At 44.3% G+C, this 19,117-nt stretch overlaps 1 protein-coding gene across 11 annotated transcripts in view; it reads right to left on the reverse strand.

Annotated features, from left to right (window-relative positions):
- The window catches only part of hecw2b (HECT, C2 and WW domain containing E3 ubiquitin protein ligase 2b), a 431,729-nt gene that overhangs the window by 300,900 nt on the left and 111,712 nt on the right, over positions 1-19,117 (reverse strand). The window contains exon 1 of one of the 11 annotated variants that reach the window (XR_010975399.1): positions 15,028-15,072. The exons of the other annotated variants lie outside the window; for them this stretch is intronic. The gene's annotated coding sequence lies outside the window, so the exon portion shown is untranslated. Of the gene's footprint in view, positions 1-15,027; positions 15,073-19,117 lie in introns of those variants that run through there. 11 annotated transcript variants of the gene reach the window in all.

Below are 19,117 nucleotides of genomic sequence, written 5' to 3' on the forward strand. Positions count from 1 at the left end.
ACATAGAAAACCATAAAACAGAATAAATGTTTTAAGAATGCAACTTAATTCTAATGTACCCCACAGTTTTATCCGATACTCACATCTCTTGCATGTACTGCACAAACTGCAAAACACATTCCCTGTAAATGCTCCCTTCAAAATGTTATCACTGTAAATACAGCATACATAATGGGTAGTACAAACGTTCGTTTGCTTGGTATTGTGTGTGTGTGGTGGAATTTCTTTTCTTACAAACGCTTATACACATGACAAGTTAATTAAAAATCAGCGTGCAGATTGTTGAGATCCAAAGTGGTGTTCAGCTTAGAATACAGTGGGCTTCAGACGTTCATCAAGTTCCCCTGACACCAGGTAATTTCGAAATTAAGTCGAGATCCAACAGTTAGCAAAACAAGCCACTGCATTACTGGATTCATACTGAACAACAGTAGCCCTAATTAGTAGCCAACCTACTTAGTGACCCACCCACTTAGTATTTTAGGTCGGAAAGTGATATTGTCAGCCCTCACTGCCTTTAGAAGCTCCACACATAGGTTTGCAACCTTTTTTGTTTTTTTAAGTAATATTTTAATTTCCTTAGAAACGCTGGTGATCTTAGGTAGAGATTGAGGAAAGCCTGCAAATAGAGGGAGAGACCAGGAAAATCGTCAAATTCCAGAGACCCCAAGGATGTCAAGGAAATTAGTGGGAAAACAGGAGAGAGACTGAGGAGATTCTACAGAGAGGAGTGTGTGTGTTGGCATCCTTCCATCTACGAAAGATGATGGACACGCAGCAAACAATCCATTTAGGTGGGGTGTCTTCTCGTGGTGCACCTTTGTTGATGGCTGTGAAGGCCAAACCTTGAGAGGCACGTTCTGACACAAGTGCTGCACGTGAAGCTGCCAAGTGACGCTGTGAGTTGTTGTTTTTGAGGTTGGCGCCTGTTGCCAAGCCGCTGTAGCCACTGGTCATCATAGTAGCGTACACCAGTCCAAAGGATGTGTCGCCATTTCCCTCTTTCGCCAGCTAGTGACTCCCCAATGTGATAGTAGACATTTAGGACCATCATGTCACGCTTGCAAGCATCCTTGAAGCGAAGCTTTGGGCTTCTGGCCCGGCGACCACATCATACAGAAGGTCCTTGGCAATGCAACCGTCTTCCATCCTGCGGATGTGTCCGATCCACCAATGCCGCCTCTGTTTGATTAGTTCCATCACACTTGGGAGTTCTGCCTTTGAGAGGACTGCCACATTTGTGATTTTATCCTGCCAGTATATACCATAATGCGCCGCAGACAGCGAAGAAGGAAATTATTGAGCTTCTTTTCCTGGTAGTTGTAAATTGCCCATGTTTCACAGCCATACAGCAAGGTAATGAGAACACAGGCCTTACAAACCATCAGCTATGTCCCAAGGTCAGCTTGGTGTTATCCCATGCGCATTTCGTGAGTCAGCCAAAGGTGGTTTCTGCTTTCACTATGCATGTATCGAGGTTTGCATCAAGGGACAGATTGTCTCTCATTGTGGACCCAAGTTGCAGAAATTGCTAACCACTTCCAGTGTGGTGTTATTTAGTGTGATCAGGGGCAGAGGTGCAACATCTTGTCCCATGACCACGATTTTCTAGACACTTCTGGTCAAGGAGAACAAGTTACAAGCAGTCCATGAGCATTTGTAGCTGAGTTTTCATGTGACAGGGACTAAGTAAAAATGTTTCAGGTAACCCAATGTTCAACTGGAGGAAATATTGGCTCATCCCAGAATGGATGTCAAGTATGCAGTCTGACAACACAAAAAGTGGAGGAGAGTCAACATTTATCCCTCAACACAACTGAAAAGAAATTAATTGCTCATTTATCTTATTGCTGTTTATAGAACCTTTTGTTTTGTATAAATTAATTGCTGTGTTTGTCTACACACAAGTGACTATGCTTAAAAAGTGATTCACTGGCTGTGAAGCACTTTGCGATGTCCCAAGGACATGAAAGGTGCGGTATAAATGGTACGATCTTGCTTTTCTTTCTAATGCACATCTACCATACTCCAAAGTGTCACACCTTACCAAGGAAGACACAGCCATTGCATGCCTAAAACCTAATCCCTAAAAGCACACACTTAAGTTATACATGATTGTTGTTTAGCACCAAAGTTGTGCATCAACACTAACAGAATTTCTTATCCACAGCTGTTACATAAGTTTCTAAATTCACTTGAAAAAGCCCTTCAAAACACTCCTAAAGGGGATGCAGAGACGAAGTGGGCCCACGTCAGAGATGCCATCTATGACTCAGCAATGACCACCTTTGGCAAACGTGAGAAGCAGAATGCAGACTGGTTTCAATAGCACTTTGAAGAGCTGCAACCTGTCGTTGCCGCTAAGCACATTGCACTGTTGAACCACAAGAAAGCCACCAGCGAGTTAACATCCGTAGCACTTAAAGTGGCCAGAAGCGCTGCACAAAGAACAGCCAGGCGCTGTGCAAATGACTCTTGGCAACACCTATGCAGCCGTAATCAGCTGGCCTCAGACACCGGAAACATCAGAGGAATGTATGATGGCATTAAGAGAGGTTTTGGCCCAACCATCAAGAAGATCACCCCCCTCAAGTCTAAATCAGAAGACACGATCACTGACCAACGCAAGCAAATGGACCGCTGGGTGCAGCACTACCTAGAACTGTACTCCAGGGAAAATGTTGTCACTGACACCGCCCTCAATGCAGCCCAGTCTCTGCCAGTCATGGATGAGCTGGACAAACAGCCAACAAAATCGGAACTCAGTGATGCCATTGATTCTCTAGCCAGTGGAAAAGCCCCTGGGAAGGATGGCTTTACCCCTGAAATAATCAAGAGTGCCAAGCCTGCTATTCTCTCAGCACTCCATAAACTGCTTTGCCTGTGCTGGGATGAGGGAGCAGTACCATAGGACATGCGCGATGCCAATATCAATCACCCTCTATAAGAACAAGGGTGACTGCGGTGACTGCAACAACTGCAACAACTACTGTGGAATCTCCCTGCTCAGCATAGTGGGGAAAGTCTTCGCTCGAGTCGTTTTAAACAGACTCCAGAAACTGGCTGAGCGTGTCTACCCTGAGGCACAGTGTGGCTTTCGAGCAGAGAGATCCACCATTGACAAGCTGTTCTCCCTTCGCCAGCTACAGGAGAAATGCCGCGAACAACAGATGCCCCTCTACGTTGCTTTCATAAATCTCACCAAAGCCTTTGACCTAGTCAGCAGACGTAGTCTCTTCAGACTACTAGCAAAGATCGGATGTCCACCAAAGCTATTAAGTATCATCACCTCATTCTATGACTATATGAAAGGCACAATTCAGCATAGCGGTGCCTCATCAGACCCCTTTCCTATCCTGAGTAGCGTGAAACAGGGCTGTGTTCTCGTACCTACACTGTTTGGGATCTTCTTCTCCCTGCTGCTCTCACATGCGTTCAAGTCTTCAGAAGAAGGAATTTTCCTCCACACAAGATCAGACGGCAGGTTGTTCAACCTTGCCCACCTTAGAGTGAAGACCAAAGTACGGAAGGTCCTCATCAGGGAACTCCTCTTTGCTGACGATGCTACATTAACAACCACACAGAAGAGTGTCTGCAGAGACTCAGCGACAGGATTACGGCTGCCTGCAACGAATTTGGCCTCACCATCAGCCTCAAGAAAATGAACATCATGGGACAGGACGTCAGAAATACTCCATCCCATCAATATCAGTGACCACACTCTGGAAGTGGTGCAAGAGTTCACCTACCTAGGCTCAACTATCACCAGTAACCTGTCTCTCAATGCAGAAATCAACAAGCACATGGGAAAGGCTTCCACTGCTATGTCCAGACTGGCCAAGAGAGTGTGGGAAAATGGCGCACCGACACGGGACACAAAAGTCTGAGTGTATCAAGGCTGTGTCCTTAGTATGTTGCTCTACGGCAGCGAGGCCTGGACAACGTATGTCAGCCAAGAGAGACGTCTCAATTCATTCCATCTTCGCTGCCTCCAGAGAATCCTTGGAATCAGGTGGCAGGACCGTATCTCCAACGCAGAAGTCCTCGAGGCGGCCAACATCCCCAGCATATACACCCTACTGAGCCAGCGGCACTTGAGATAGCTTGGTCATGTGAGCCGCATGGAAGATGGCAGGGTCCCCAAGGACACATTGTACAGTGAGCTCATCACTGGTATCAGACCCACCGGCCGTCTATGTCTCCGCTTTAAAAACATCTGCAAACGCGACATGAAGTCCTGTGACATTGACCACAAGTCGTGCGAGTCAGTTGCCAGTGATCGCCAGAGCTGGTAGACCGTCATAAAGGCGGGGCTAAAGTGTGGCGAGTCGAAGAGACTTAGCAGCTGGCAGGAAAAAAGACAAAGCGCAAGGGGACAGCCAACTGTGTAACAGCCCCGACAACCAATTTTATCTGCAATGCCTGTTGAAGAGTCTGTCACTCTAGAATTGGCCTTTACAGCTACTCCAGGCGCTGCTTCACAAACCACTGACCACCTCCAGGCGCTTACCCATTGTCTCTCGAGACAAGGAGGCCGAAGAAGACTGTTGTTTAGCACCAAAGTTGTGCATTATCCCTGGATCAGTTGTAACACTCTAGTCCCTGAGTCAGTAAGGGTGTGGGTTCAAGTGCTGCATCAGGGACTTGAGCACAAAATCATGGCCGACACTCATGCAGTACTGGGGGAGCACTGTGCTGTCAGAGGTACCATCTTGAGGATGAGACATAAACCAAAGCCACTTCAACCCTCTCAGGTGGGCGTTATTTTGAAGAAGAACAGGAGAGCCCTCTCCAGGGTCCTGGCCAATATTTGTCCCTCAACAACACCCAAAAACAGATTTTCTCGTCATTAGCACTTTGGGATCTTATAAGCAAATTGGTAGTCATGTTTCCTCCAACAGTGACTACACTTCAAAAGTAGTCCTGAGGTCATGAAAGGTGCTGGATAAATGCAAGCCTTTATTTTCTTTTCAGGGTTATGCATGCACAGTAAAACACATGTTATTGCAGAACAGCAGGGTGGTGGCACATCAAAATGTTGCGCCTCATACAAGGATTCTTATATATTTCTGTTTATGACTCAATTCCATTCCAAAGTAAACTGCAGGAAACTGCAGTTAGCTAAATTATGTCATCGGGGGCTCATATAAATATTGCAACTGTGAAAATGTCAGATGCTTCCTGTGCCATTTAAAAAGCCAATTGGGAAAGTAAGTGCAGCGCACAATGGGAGGAGATCTATCATAACTGTTTTCCATCCAAACTTCCCGTTGATTGCACCAACTTCACATCAGTTTATCAGGCATACCCGATCAGAAACCCTACCATAAAATCATTAGTAAATCTAAATGCGATCATATCAATTAAGTTATATTAAAGTTGAAAATCTTGCAAAGTTTTTCTCTTATTGTTGGAAGAAAAATCATTAAATCTCTTACATTTCTCACCATCTTACGTGATTCCAGCACCATCATGCTCACACCAAAACAAATGTGAACACAGGAAGTTCTTTTGTCTGTACAGGAAATGGGAACACTTCGTCATGACTGAAGCACTGCCCAATCCTTAAAGATTGCTGCACTCATAGGAAGGCTAGACTATCTGCCAATGCAGCAATCGCCGTTCTTAAAGGAAGCAGTCTGTGCATGAATGAGCTAAAAGCCGGGGTGATGGGGAAAGGGACTAATGTCAACATTGTGTGATGCAGAGACTGTATACGGTTTACCCCAATGGTTCTCAAGCTGGGGTCCGCAGACTGCTGGGGGTCCGTCGAGACTTTCTGGGGAGTTCTGTGAAATAATCCCTCCAGCAGGCGAGAGAGCAAGGGAGAAAACAGAAGGAAGGAAAAAAGCAAGCCACCCAATTGATAGAAATTAATGGTGTTCGTCCCCCACAAGTAGCTGACAAGATGTCCACCCCCGCAGCTCACAAATACTCGGCCTTCTTCGCGGTGATAGGTGCCTCAGCTGCCATGATTTTCAATTGTGAATCTCGCACTTACTTTTGGTGGGAGCACAGGGGAGGTGGGAGGCCAGCTGCTGCTGGGATACTGAGAATCTGGGCTGGGTTTGCACAGATGAGTAAAATATTCCCGTGAATGACTCATTTAAATGTAATAGAATTGGAGGGAAGGAAACTGGTACCTCTATGGGAAGTTATTTAAAAAAAATTAAAATTCTAGCCTGCTTTGAACAAATTAAACATCTAAATATCAGGAGACTGTTTTTAATACTGATTTGGCCAATTGCTGTTTTTGTATTGGATGTGCCCTGTGAACTGATTGGGTGTGTATGCCATTAACAGGCAATCTTTATCCACATTAAAAGCAGTTCAGTGGCCATACGCTGGCATATTAGTGGAGTCGCACTTATCCTTTATCTTTGGTTTGTCTGGTCTGTCTCATCACTGTCTACATCAATGAAATAGTCTTCAAATTGCTAATCTCAGTAATTACTGTCTTTTTTAAAAAGCATTATTAAAATACTCTGTACCTGCAGCACTTTCGCATTATGAATCTTATATGGTATTTTCATTTTGTTTGATGATTACTAAGCAATTTGGAAAAGGGTCCTTCAACCAAAAGTGTTTGAGAACCACTAATCTAGACAACCATGTTTAGTGCTAGAGTTGGAGGGGTGATCTAAGCATTTTAAAAGCTTTTAGACAGCAGTAGTAATCAGCATTCTGGGCACACTTGTCTCAGTGACTTAGAGGAGGATCAAATGAAATGATCAGTAAATTGAGCAAAAACCTGGAAGAACAGACTCACACTGTGTGGCAATCTCACCTCATTGTCAATCAAGGAAATAACTAAGTCCACAGAACAGTGAAGAAGACCAATACAATGGTGATAAGCAAATGCCTAACCCCGGAAGTGAAAATTAAATTAAATGGATAAGTTCTGGAACAAGTGAAAAGATTCACATAACTCGGACAGGTTATCATAGACAATGGGAGATATGATTGTGAGATCTGAAGGAGAATTGAGATAGCTAAGATTAGCTTTGTCAGAATGAAGGACTTGTTAACATTAGAGAAACTCAACCTGAATCTTAGGAAAAGAATGGTGAGGTTCTACATTTTGTCATCTATGTTATATGCCTCAGAGACATGGACAACAAATAAAGACTATTGATAAGCTGAATGCATTTGAGATGTGGATGTATAGGAGGGTGTTGTGCATCTCCTACTCAGACAGAAAGACTAATGAGGAAGTGCTGGAAATGGCTGGAGAAAAGAGGAAATTAGTGCATAACATCAAAGAGAGAAAGATACAATACTTCAGTCACATCATTAGAGCAGAAGGTAGACAGAGACAATTACTGGACGGAAAGATCGACATGTAGGAGAGGGAAGCAGATAAGAAAATGGATGATGGATATATTGGTTTGGATGCAGTTGACCTATGCGGAATGTGTAAGGGCAGCACAGGATAGACAGAGGTGGTGATCCATTGCAGTCAACCTTCTGGGAAGATGATGACACCAAAGAATGAACAAGCATAACAGTATAAGGAACATAACACAGTCACTAAAAGATTAAAGGTGTGCGACACACAGGTGTATGGAAGACGTACATTTTTTTTTAGCATCAATATCAATAGCAAATATAGAAACTTGCCCTTGTAAAAAAAAAAAAATCTTTCACTGGATGTGGGCATCGTTGGCTAGGCCAGCATTTACTGCCCATCCCTAATTGCTCTTGAGAAGGTGGTGGCGAGCCACCTTCTTGAACCGCTGCAGTCCATGTGGTGTAGGTACACCCACAGTGCTGTTAGAGGGGAGTTCCAGGATTTTTATTTATATTTGTACACCAAAATGAAAAATAATGGTGTGGTCACCTTATGGATGTGTATATTGTATAATGAAAGCATTCTGAAACAAAAGAAATTCAACCAGAGCAAATTGATACATATATGCAATGATAAAAGCAAAATACTGCAGATGCTGGAAATCTGAAATAAAAACAAGAAATGCTGGAAATACTCAGCAGAGTTAACGTTTCAGGTCATATATGCAATGAATTGGCTATACTGTATACTTACTCATTCTCACTAATTGGAAGTAAACCATACCAGAAATGTCAACACCTAACTCAGTAACTTTTCATATGCGTTGATTTATCCACCGACTTCAATTTGGATTGCAATCTCAGTTCCTTCTCATTCTCATTATTCCTCCCCTGTCCCTGTACCATTCTCTTCTGGCCACTCTTTGATATTCCTTTTCCCCAATACATCTCTCATTGTATCAGCCATTCTGCACCCCTGCAATTCCTTCTCTCCCTGTCTTACATTCCGTCCCCCATGCTCCATTCCTCAGGTACCTATGAAAGTATAAGATCAGGAAAAACTACAGTCCATCTGGCCAATCCCAGAAATTAATATGTCTCAATTGCCTTCTAGGAGTAAGCTTTTGGCTTAACATTCCTGATTCTAAGTTAACACGTAGAAGGTTTGTGTCCTACTGCAGACACACCTGGTGAATAAAGACTTGACCTCCAGCTCTAAATTCTGGATTGACATCTGTTGGGTGTAGGTGCCTCCCTCCGACCATTTATAGGTTATGTGATCCCTAAAAGCCTTCAGCCACATAGGGCTAACCAGCTGGTACAATCTAGTTATGAAAACTACTAGTGTAAAAGATGTTAATACGTTCTCTAATAAGAACATGCCCCGAATAAATAAACAGCCTACTCCCTCAAATATCAATCCAATTCTTCCTTAAAATTTTCTCCACACACACTGCCACCTGGGTAGTGCATTCCACATGTTTACCAACCTTTGTATCAAGCAGTTAAAGCTAAACTATTTGTGCACCTTCCCTTTTCAAAGCTTGAGCTTATGTTCTCTGTTTCTGCAGTTTCTAACAATCTCAAACATTATTACCTAGAGTTACATAGAATATACAGCACAGAAATAGGCCATTCAGCCTAACCATTCTAGGTCAGCATTTATGCCCCATTCAAGCCTCCTCCTGTTGTTCTTCATCCAGCTCGATCAGCTTAATTCTCTATTCCCTTCTCCCTCATATGCTGATCTAGCCTCCCCTTAAATGCATCTATACTGTCCAACTCAGTTCCACATTCTCACCACTCACTGGGTAAAAAGGTTTCTCCTGAATTCCCTATTTTGATTTCTTGGTGACTATATTATCTTGCTGTCCTCTGGTTTTGCTCTTCCACACATGTAGAAACACAATCTCTGAGTCGACGTTATCAAAACCTTTCATACTTTTACAAACTTTTATTCGGTCACTCATCAGCCTTCTATTTTCAAGAGACCCAGCCTGTTCAACTTTTCCCGATTGGTATAATCTCGCAGTTGTGGAATCATTCTTGTAAATCGGTTTCGTGCCCTCTCTAGCACCTCTACATCCTTTTTACCATCAAGTGGCCAGAACTGCACACAGTATGCCAAATGTGTTCTAACCAAGGTTCGATACAAGTTTAGCAATAATTTTCTACTTTACAATTCTATCCCTCTAGAAATAAACTCCAGTGCTTGCTTTGTTTTTGTAACAGCCATTTTGAGCTGTGTCGCAACTTTTAGTGATTTGTGTATTTGTACTCCCAGAACCCTTTGCTCCTCTACCCCATTATTTTCCAAGTAATATGTGATTTTCTTATTTTTCTGAACAAAACGTAATACCGCACACTTATCTATGTTGAAATTCATTACATCACTGTTCAGTTTATATATTAGTTTAAGAATCTGAGTAATTCAATAATATCTCACATGAGCCTCCTCTTCTTCACCATGAACAATCCTATGATCTTTAACATCTCCTCTTGGCTTAGATGCCTTAGCTTGGTTTCAGCTTGGTTGCCTTCTTCTGCACTGCTTTCATTGCCTAGACATCCTTACTGTATAGCAAAACCCCACAGAGTATACCACATGTATTGCTTCCATTGCCTAGACATCCTTACTGTATAGCAAAACCCCACAGAGTATACCACATGTATTGCTTCCATTGCCTAGACATCCTTACTGTATAACAAAACCCCAGAGTATACCACATGTATTGCTTCCATTGCCTAGACATCCTTACTGTATAACAAAACCCCACAGAGTATACATGTATTGCTTCCTTTGCATAGACATCCTTACTGTATAACAAAACCCCACAGAGTATACCACATGTATTGCTTCCATTGCCTAGATATCCTTACTGTATAACAAAACCCTACACAGTATACCACATGTATACCATCAGTACCTTGAACAAACATATCACCACCTCCAGAGATTTGTATTTTAAATCCAATTTGGTTTCTGTATTGTTGTTGCACACTCCACAGTTGGTTCCACTGAGCTATCGACCAACACACCGACCCCTTTATGTCTTGTGTTGTGTCCTGTAATCTATAATCTTTTAGATTATATTCCCTCTGTTTATTTCCTTTTCATTGTCTTGTTACCTTAAATATCGTTTGCCAAACATCAGCCTTTCTTCCCAACCTACTCAAATACCTATTGTTACAATCCTGTTAGGGATCGTTAACGTTTAAAAAGAGAAAGTCGAATTCCCAGTTATTACTGAAAGAATTATGCCACAGGATTTCACATATTGAACAAAAGCTTTACTGTACTAAAGTTAAACAAAGCAAAACACCACTAACTTGACACTACAATTTGGAAACACTTACACTTTAAACTTAAAATCTTAACAGCACACTCCCATTTGACTTTTACTTACATCCCAAGAGGTCCCCTACATGATACAGGATCTTGGTGGTTTGTTCATTTCTCCTGGAACCAATCCAAAGCATACCATGACTCTTAAGAATTCACTTCGATTTTCCTTAATCTCTCAGCTGTCTTCCGAGGTTTGAGATATCCTGGAGATTCTCCCTCTAGCTTTGGTTAGGCAAATTCTCCAGTTCTCTTCCAACACCTCCCGAATCAGGCCTTCGCAGCTTGAGCATGGGCCTTACTTAAAACAGAAACACCCCTGGTTTCTGACGGCCTCTTTACTCCTGAGCCCAGTTGCTTTTAAAACCAACCACTTTCTCTGTGACCAACAGCCTGTCTGAAGCCAGCAGCTTTCCAAATGCCAACTGACTGTCTATGTCAACAAGCACCCAACAAACTAGGCGGTGGCCGAATGGTATTATCACTGGACTAGTAACCCAGAGACCCAGGGTATTGATCTGGGGACAGGGGTTCGAATCCCACCACAGCAGAAGGTGGAATTTGAATTCAATTAATAAATCTGGAATTAAAAGCTAGTCTAATGACGGCCATGAAACCATTGTCGATTGTTGTAAAAACCCACCTGGTTCACTGATGTCCTTTAAGGAAGGAAATCTGCTGTCCTTACCTGGTCTGGCCTACATGTGACTCCAGACCCACAACAATGTGGTTAACTCTTGCATGCCCTCTGAAATGGCCCAGCAAGCCACTCAGTTGTACCTAACCGCTACGAAGTCAATAAAAAGGAATGAAACCGGACGGACCACCCGACATCAACCTAGGCACTGGAAACGACAACGGCAAACCCAGCCCTGTCGACCCTGCAAAGTCCTCCTTACTAACATCTTGGGGCGTGTACCAAAGTTGGGAGAGCTGTCCTACAGACTAGTCAAACAACAGCCTGACATAGTCATACTCACAGAATCATACCTTACAGACTATGTCCCAGACACTGCCATCACCATCCCTGGGTATGTCCTGTCCCACCTGCAGGACAGACCCAGCAGAGGTGGCGGCACAGTGGTCTACAGTAGGGAGGGAGTTGCCCTGGGAGTCCTCAACATCGACTCTGGACACCATGAAGTCTCATGGCATCAGGTCAAACATGGGCAAGGAAACCTCCTACTGATTACCACCTACTGCTCTCCCTCAGCTGATGAGTCAGTACTCCTCCATGTTGAACGCCACTTGGAGGAAGCACTGAGGGTGGCAAGGGCACAAAACGTACTCTGGGTGGGGGACTTCAATGTCCATCACCAAGAGTGGCTCGGTAGCACCACTACTGACCGAGCACTAAAGGACATAGCTGCTAGACTGGGTCTGCGGCAGGTGGTGGGGGAACCAACAAGGAAAAACATACTTGACCTTGTCCTCACCAATCTGCCTGCCGCAGATGCATCTGTCCATGACTGTATTGGTAGGAGTGACCACCGCACAGTCCTTGTGGAGACGAAGTCCCGCCTTCACATTGAGGATACCATCCATCGTGTTGTATGGCACTATCACCGTGCTAAATGGGATAGATTTCGAACAGATCTAGCAATGCAAAACTGGGTATCCATGAGGCGTTGTGGGCCATCAGCAGCAGCAGAATTGTACTCAACCACAATCTGTAACCTTTTGGCCCGGCATATCCCCCACTCTACCATTACCATCAAGCCAGGAGACCAACCCTGGTTCAATGAAGAGTGCAGGAGGGTATGCCAGGAGCAGCACCAGGCATACCTCAAAATGAGGTGTCCACCTGGTGAAGCTACAACACAGGATTACTTGCATGCCAAACTGCATAAGCAGCATGCGATAGACAGAGCTAAGCGATCCCACAACCAACGGATCAGATCTAAGCTCAGCAGTCCTGCCACATCCAGCCGTGAATGGTGGTAGGCAATTAAACAACTAACTGGAGGAGGTGGCTCCACAAATATCCCCATCCTCAATGATGGGGGAGCCCAGCACATCAGTGCGAAAGATAAGGCAGAAGCATTTGCAACAATCTTCAGCCAGAAGTGCCACGTTGATGAGCCATCTCGGCCCCCTCCTGAAGTCCCCAGCATCACAAATGCCAGTCTTCAGCCAATTCGATTCACTCCGCGTGATATCAAGAAACGACTGAAGGCACTGGATACTACAAAGGCTATGAGTCCTGACAATATTCTGGCAATAGTACTGAAGACCTATGCTCCAGAACTTGCCGCACCCCTAGCCAAGCTGTTCCAGTATAGCTACAACACTGGCATCTATCTGGCAATGTGGAAAATTGACCAGGTCTGTCCTGTACACAAAAAGCAGGACAAGTCCAACCCGGCCAATTACCGCCCCATCAGTCTATTTATTTATATTTAGAGATACAGCACTGAAACAGGCCCTGCGGCACCAAGTCTGTGCCGACCAACAACCACCCATTTATACTAACCCTACATACTCTCAATCATCATCAAAGTGATGGAAGGTGTCATCAACAGTGCCATCAAGCAGCACTTGCTTAGCAATAACCTGCTCAGTGATACCCAGTTTGGGTTCCGACAGGGCCACTCAGTTCCTGACCTCATTTCAGCCTTCGTTCAAACATGGACAAAACAGCTGAACTCAAGAGGTGAGGTGAGAGTGACTGCCCTTGACATCAAGGCAGCATTTGACCGAGTATGGCATCAAGGAGCCCCTGCTAAACTGGAGTCAATGTGAATCAGGGGGAAAACTGTCTGCTGGTTATACCCAGTGCAAAGGAAGATGGTTGTGGTTGTTGGAGGTCAATCATCTGAGCTCCAGGACATCACTGCAAGAGTTCCTCAGGGTAGTTTCCTACGCCCAACCATCTTCAGCTGCTTCATCAATGACCTTCCTTCAATCATAAGGTCAGAAGTGGGGATGTTCGCTGATGATTGCACAATGTTCAGCACCATTCGCGACTCCTCAAATACTGAAGCAGTCCGTGTAGAAATGCAGCAAGACCTGGACAATATCCAGGCTTGGGCTGATAAGTGGCAAGTAACATTTGCGCCACACAAGTGCCAGGCAATGACCATCTCCAACAAGAGAGAATCTAACCATCCCCCCCTTGACATTCAACGGCATTACAATCACTGAATCCCCCACTATCAACATCCTGGAGGCTACCATTGACCAGAAACTGAACTGGAATAGCCATATAAATACCGTGGCTACAACAGCAGGTCAGAGGCTAGGAATCCTGAGGCGAGTAACTCACCTCCTGATTCCCCAAAGCCTGTCCACCATCTACAAGGCACAAATCAGGAGTGTGATGGAATACTTTCCACTTGCCTGGATGGGTACAGCTCCAACAACACTCAAGAAGTGCGACACCATCCAGGACAAAACAGCCCGCTTGATTGGCACACCATCCACAAACAAACATTCTTTCCCTCCACCACTGACGCACAGTGACAGCAGCGTGTACCATCTACAAGATGCACTGCAGCAACGCACCAAGGCTCCTTAGACAGCACCTTCCAAACCCGCGACCTCTAGCACCTCGAAGGACAAAAGCAGCAGATGCATGGAAACACCACCACTTGCAAGTTCCCATCCAAGTCACACACCATCCTGACTTGGAACAATATCGCTGTTCCTTCACTGTTGCTGGGTCAAAATCCTGGAACTCCCTTCGTAACAGCATTGTGGGTGTACCTACCTCACATGGACTGCAAAGGTTCAAGGCCGCTCACCACCACCTTCTCAAGGGCAATAAGGGATGGGCAATAAATGCTGGCGTAGCCAGTGACGCCCACATCCCATGAATGAAAGAAAAAAAACACCTGACCCAAAAGGCATCTCCCTAGCAACATCTATCTCCATAGCAGAGTAGTACACGTGGGATGTCCCCGAAAGCAATTTAAGCTAATTACCTCCAACTCCCAAAACATCTCTTTGATTCCTGATACCCACATGAATAACTGATGTGATAACAATGACAGAGCAATCTCTTCTAGACTTTCTGGTTCCAACTTCTAACTAAACAAGGACACCTGCTGTTTATGGCTCTCACCTCTCTAACTCCGTCTCTGTTAGCACTCATGGAGAGATCTTTGAACTTTAAATCTTGGGTGGTCTGCAATCTTTTGAAATTCTTACAGCTACACAATTAATTTCCCAAAACTAAAAGTGAGTTGTAAAATATTAATATAACCATGAACTAGGTGACTGTAACACTATGTATTAATTGTCTGTTCTCTAATGTTTAAAATCCTTCACCCCACAAATTTGATGATATATGCAAACTTCGTTTCTGTCCTAAGCTCCAAATCACCTATTAAATATAAAAATTCCACGTCATACTATCTCAATGAGAAATGTATTATAAAACAATCAGCATTTACCTGCAGTACCAGTTAAACTTGTAGGTGGTGCTGTGATGCATGGAAGATGGCAGGATCCCCAAAGACACATTGCACAGCAAGCTCGCCACTGGTATCAGACCCACCAGCCGTCCATGTCTCCGCTTTGAAGACGTCTGCAAACGCAACATGAAATCCTGTGACATTGATCACAAGTCGTGGGAGTCAGTTGCCAGCGTTCGTCAGAGCTGGCGGGCAGCCATAAAGACGGGGCTAAATTGTGGCGAGTCGAAAAGACTTAGTAGTTGGCAGGAAAAAAGACAGAGGCGCAAAGGGAGAGCCAACTGTGTAACAGCCCCGACAAACAAATTTCTCTGCAGCACCTGTGGAAGAGCCTGTCACTCTAGAATTGGCCTTTATAGCCACTCCAGGCGCTGCTTCACAAACCACTGACCACCTCCAGGCGCTTATCCATTGTCTCTCGAGATAAGGAGGCCAAAAAAGAAGAGGTGCTGTGATGGAGATTTTCAATGTCAAATGTCACATAGTGCTGGATTTGGTGGAGCCAGCGGGATTCCCGATGCCAGGACAAAAAGGCGAGGGGGATCCCGCCTCAACCCTTTGGAGTGCACCCCCCCCCCACCCCCACCACGAATTTAATGGTGCTTGGGGAATTATCTACCCAGCACCAGGGTCCCCGCCCCTTTAAGGACGGGGATCTCACCTCCAAGAGCTGCCGGCCAATCAGAGGGCCAGTATTGGCAGCACCACCGGAAATGGTGGCCACTGCCAGTACTACACCAGACCTGGGACCAGGTCCAGCACTGGAGCCCCAGACCCCAGTTAAGTGTTGCGGGGTTGCTGGGGCCAGTCCAGTAGGTCCCGGCAAGGGGTTGGGGTGGGGGTGGGTGGTCGTTGAGGGCAGTGGGAGAGTTAATGGAGGGGCAGCCTTTGCCATGGGGGCCCTCTATTTGCAATCTGTGCCCCATGGAGGAGGACCACCATCCCCACCCCCCACAGGGAGGCCACCTTGTTTTACTGGGCGACTTTCCTCCATGGCAGAGTCCCCCCTGGTCGATGGGGTAATTCCAGCAGCGGAGAGGAGTGGCCCTTAAGTGGCTAGTAACTGGCCATTTAAAGGACTCAACTGGCCTCTGGGCGGGAAGATCATCTTCGACCTTTCCCGCCTCTGACTTAATTGCAGGGTGGTGGGAAGACGACAGGGTCTCCGCCCCCTGCCTTCCGACACTATTTTATGGGCCCCCCTCCATCTCCCGTCCCATCTCCCAGGGGCCCATTAAATTCTGTCCATAATATTAGCTGTATAGTGTGCCAGTCCACCTCCTGTGCTGTTGCCATATTAAGTTAGTGAATATGTTAACTCTGTAACCTTTGTAAATTCTCTCTCTCTCTGGTTTGCTGCTTCTCTAACTCTTCTGGCTCGTCTCAGTCCTCTCTTCTGCTTTTCTTTCAAGTGGAGGTAATGAGGATGTGACTTTCAAAATTCAACTTGTGTTCTTTTAAAAAAGTTAGAACAAGGAAAAAAGCTGCCTTTTTCTACTTGTGCCTTACTTCTCCAGTGGCTCATTAACATGAGAAATTAGAATCACTTTCACTGCAGCAATGATCTTTTCTGTCAAAAACAGTGAATAATCAGCTCACTTCAGATTTCAACTGGCATTTTGTTTCTGAAAACTGAAATAGTATTGAATGGAGAAATATTTCTTTCTCTCCATCCCTCTTTTAGTTTAATACATTTTTTGAAATCTGTAGAACACGAAACAAAAGCATGTGTCGAATTGGAGCTCTCTTAATTTCTCTCTCCCACACTTCTCAGTGTTTCTTTTAAAAACAGAATGTCATTGCTACTTCAATAAAGTTTTTGACATCTGACCTCTTATTTGTCAAAATTATGTGGAGAAACTGGACAGAAAGTGCTTCAAGGTGAAGAAACCTTATCTCATCAGCACCACTAGCTGAGCAGTGCTAACACATCCCTGGAAATTAGGTATCAGACTACACAAGCTCAGCTCAGAGACAGCCCTGGGGCAAGATTATCAAATGCAAACCCACATTTTTGGGAGAGCTTTTATCTTCAATAAAAACTTTAATTGGGCATTTGCAGGCACTAGAGATAAATTTAATTCCGTTTTTGTAAAATGTATTTCAGTTTTTATTTTGCATAAACCCTCATTTCAAAGTTACAAATGTCAGTTAAAGGGCAGAAACAATTAAGTGAGTTCTGGCCATCCAATGATCAGATTGCATGATCTTGAAGTAATATACCCCAACTATAAAACAGAAGCTGATGTGTGTCATGATGTTAACACCTTCAACATCGAAAGTACCTATCTTACCCACAGGACCAATAGGTACTGCAATGAGGTTTCAGTGAAACACACACTGCCTCTAAAAGCATGTTTCAAACCTGGTCAGGTCAGCTGAATAAATCCTGGGTGTTATATGGTTCTTTATGCTGCACCATTTGGACTCTAGCCAGAGAGGTTCTTAGACTGTAGTGTTTAAACATAAATTTTTATTGTATAGTAACTATTGGCCTGCGTGTCTCCTTCAAAGCCATGCTGTAACTGTTCTCAAATCTCTCCCACATGATCTCTTACCTCATCCTGGCGGGTGGTACCATTTACAGTCTGTCAAGATTAACCCTTTCACTACACTGGGGGCTCAGCCTGTGGCTTGTCTGGAAGTTTCGAGCAAAGCATGAATCTCTGACTCCTGATAACCACTCTTCCCCTTCTTTCCCCCACTTTACCTCCCTCCCTGATTCATTACTTCAGTGCGTAAAAACAAAAGAATCAGGCACATAGAGATAAACGAGTACTCGTAGGGGCAAAGGGAAAGCTACCCAGAGACCAAAATCGATCAACCAAGACCACCCCTTCACCTCCCCCACCCAACATCTTCCAGCTGATAGTAAAGACAGGGCTGGAGTAGAGAGAAGGACAACTCAGCATCTCTGCTCCCCACCTCAGATGAAAATACAGGTCAACCCTCCATGCCTTTGCTCCCTCAACCATACCCACTCCCTCTCTCCCTTCACTCACTCCCTCATCCACCTTCCTTGCCTCCTCCTCCTTCCCTCTTTCCCAGTGTATTATCCCACTGCCCTGTAATTCTTCTAGACCTGAAAATTGCATTTGGTTCCAATTCGACACGTATAACATCCTGGGAGCTCAACTCTTTATTTAATTTGTAAACTGCAAAGGCCCCAGCACTAATTTCTGTGATAAACTTGCCTAGTCAATGCAGTTCTCTTCACAAGCAACAAGCACATTTTCCTTTCTCTGGTGCAGTCAATTTTTAATCCAAATCAGAAGTTTACCTTCTATTCCATGATTTCCTTATTGTGTATTGTGTGGCATAATATTGAAAATTTTGCTGAAATCTAAATGCATCACATCTGTAGAATTTCTATCAACAAGGTCCATAAATTAAATTAACTTTGCAGTTAAGGAACTTCATTTTTTAAAATCCGAACCAAACCGTACAATCCTGTGATGTGAGCAGACTTACAACAATCACCACTATCAACCTCAAAATAATTTTCTGATCTTCTTGCACCAAAAACTCACTGTCAGCATCTCACCAAGTTGGACTGTCACAATTCTCTCTCTCTCTTCCCTACTCTCATATTCCTTTTCTTCCTCACCCCATATCATGTTCTTTTTCTCCTATTTACGACTTACTTTCTTTACTGCTTATAGTCATTCTTCCATACTCTTATTCCCAATTCCACCCTCTTTCTCATGTATTCTTCTGCCCTAATCTCAATCGTTCTCCAATATCTTTCTCTCATTCCTTGTTGCATCCACTTTCTCATTCCTTGGCTGTTTTTGTCCTTCTCTCATTTCTTCTTTGCTCATGTTTTATTCACTCTCTTCCTTTCTGTCACACACATTTGTCATCAGTGGGTTTTTATAAACCAGTGATGCTTCCATCTAAGGCAATGGCATTCAGCTTTTTCGCTGCTGCAGATGCCAATTGCCCTGAAGGTTTGTGCTTGTAGCAGCAGCAGTGTTGCTTTATTTTTGTTCTTTTATCATGTTCTGAAACAGGCAGGTTCCTCACTGAATATGGTAACACATGCAGATTAGAACTGGCTAAATAGTAA

The sequence above is a fragment of the Heterodontus francisci genome, chromosome 7 (genome assembly GCF_036365525.1).
Source record: "Heterodontus francisci isolate sHetFra1 chromosome 7, sHetFra1.hap1, whole genome shotgun sequence".
In the NCBI taxonomy this organism is placed as follows: Eukaryota; Metazoa; Chordata; class Chondrichthyes; order Heterodontiformes; family Heterodontidae; genus Heterodontus; species Heterodontus francisci.